Genomic DNA, 1,377 nt, shown 5'->3' on the forward strand with positions numbered 1-1,377 from the left:
TCCCTAAATTAAGTTCATCATTGTGGTCATCTGATTCTGTAGTGAAGCAATAGCACCATTACTTGCGTCGTTACCCTTAATTCTCTATCTTTGATCACTCTCTCTACAATCCTCGTGGTTTTTAGAGATGCGATCCAAGATGTTCTTAGCCTCGTCATATGTTGTTTTAGGTAGACCACCAGTGGCTGCCACATTGGCAGTGGTCTGCAAAGCGGGATTTAAACCATGATAAAAGATTTCCATTTAAAGGCAGTCTGGCAAACCATTGTATGGACAGTCCCTGACCAACCTCCTAAATCTCTCCCAAGCATCACTGAACGATTCGTCCATGTCTTGTTCAAAATTAGTTATGAGTTTCCTTCGTTTAGCATTCTCAGTAGGCGGAAAATATTTCTTCATGAACTTCTCTACAACCTGCTCCCATGAAGTGATCTCTCCCTGCTCGACGGAATACGCCCATTTTCTTTCCTGATCACAAGAGAAAATGGGAACAAAGTTAGTCAAACTTCTTCGACAGAGATGTTCGGGAATGAAAAGTATTGCAGATTTCGATAAAGCTACGGAGGTGAGCGTGCAGATCCTCACCATGTCGGCCTCCGAATTGTCTTACAGTTTGGATCATCTGCAGCATCACCGGTTTCATTTCAAATTGGCTTCCATCAAGGGCAGGCCTCATCATTCCTGGGGAGAAATCATAGAGGTTTAACGATGATAGTCCCTTATGGATCTATTGCGATCATTAGCCAGAAGGATTCGATTCGCCATGACGTTGTTTTCGTTTGGTGCTCCGTTTCCAGGTTGCTCCGCCATCTCTTCTTTATCTGACTGTTATTGTTGACAGTCTCTTAATCTCGTTCTGAACGTCCTCTCAATCTTCGGGTCGTAATTCACCAGAGATTTAAAGTCTACAAAGCATTCAGAAAAATTACCGTTAGCACACTATTTTGTCGAAGTCCTTGGCAACGGCGCCAAAAACATGATGTGTGGTTTTATGATGTGAAATTATGGATGAATTGCGATGATGAAAATGCATTGAGCACTCAAGTTTTCTCAGTGGAATTCAATTGTAACCCCACTGAGTTCCTGGTAAGTCTAGGGTCGAACTCAGAGACTTGAGAAAACAGGTTGTGATGGTAATTTTTAGAAAACTTTGCGGTAACCAGTAACTCAATTAATTGTTGGTTGTTTGTTGATTGTAGTAATGAAAAATAAACAAGTGCGGCGGATTTGAGAAAAGTCTTATTGTGTGATAGATGCACTGAGTATGTGGATGAACGAGTTGAGAAGGTCTTTAGCTAGCGTTACTTGGGACTGCGTCAGACTACACGATCATGCTGCAATCATGCACAACAAGTCATTTTCCAATGCAAATGCGAT

The 1,377-nt window shown here is 41.8% G+C and overlaps 1 non-coding gene across 1 annotated transcript; it reads left to right on the plus strand.

The window, feature by feature from the left end:
* Window positions 1–259: 259 nt before the first annotated feature.
* Window positions 260–366, plus strand: LOC120070366. The gene has a single exon (XR_005479862.1). It is a non-coding gene; the product is annotated as a small nucleolar RNA R71 (small nucleolar RNA).
* Window positions 367–1,377: the final 1,011 nt, after the last annotated feature.

The sequence above is a fragment of the Benincasa hispida genome, chromosome 1 (genome assembly GCF_009727055.1).
Source record: "Benincasa hispida cultivar B227 chromosome 1, ASM972705v1, whole genome shotgun sequence".
Lineage (NCBI taxonomy): Eukaryota > Viridiplantae > Streptophyta > Magnoliopsida > Cucurbitales > Cucurbitaceae > Benincasa > Benincasa hispida.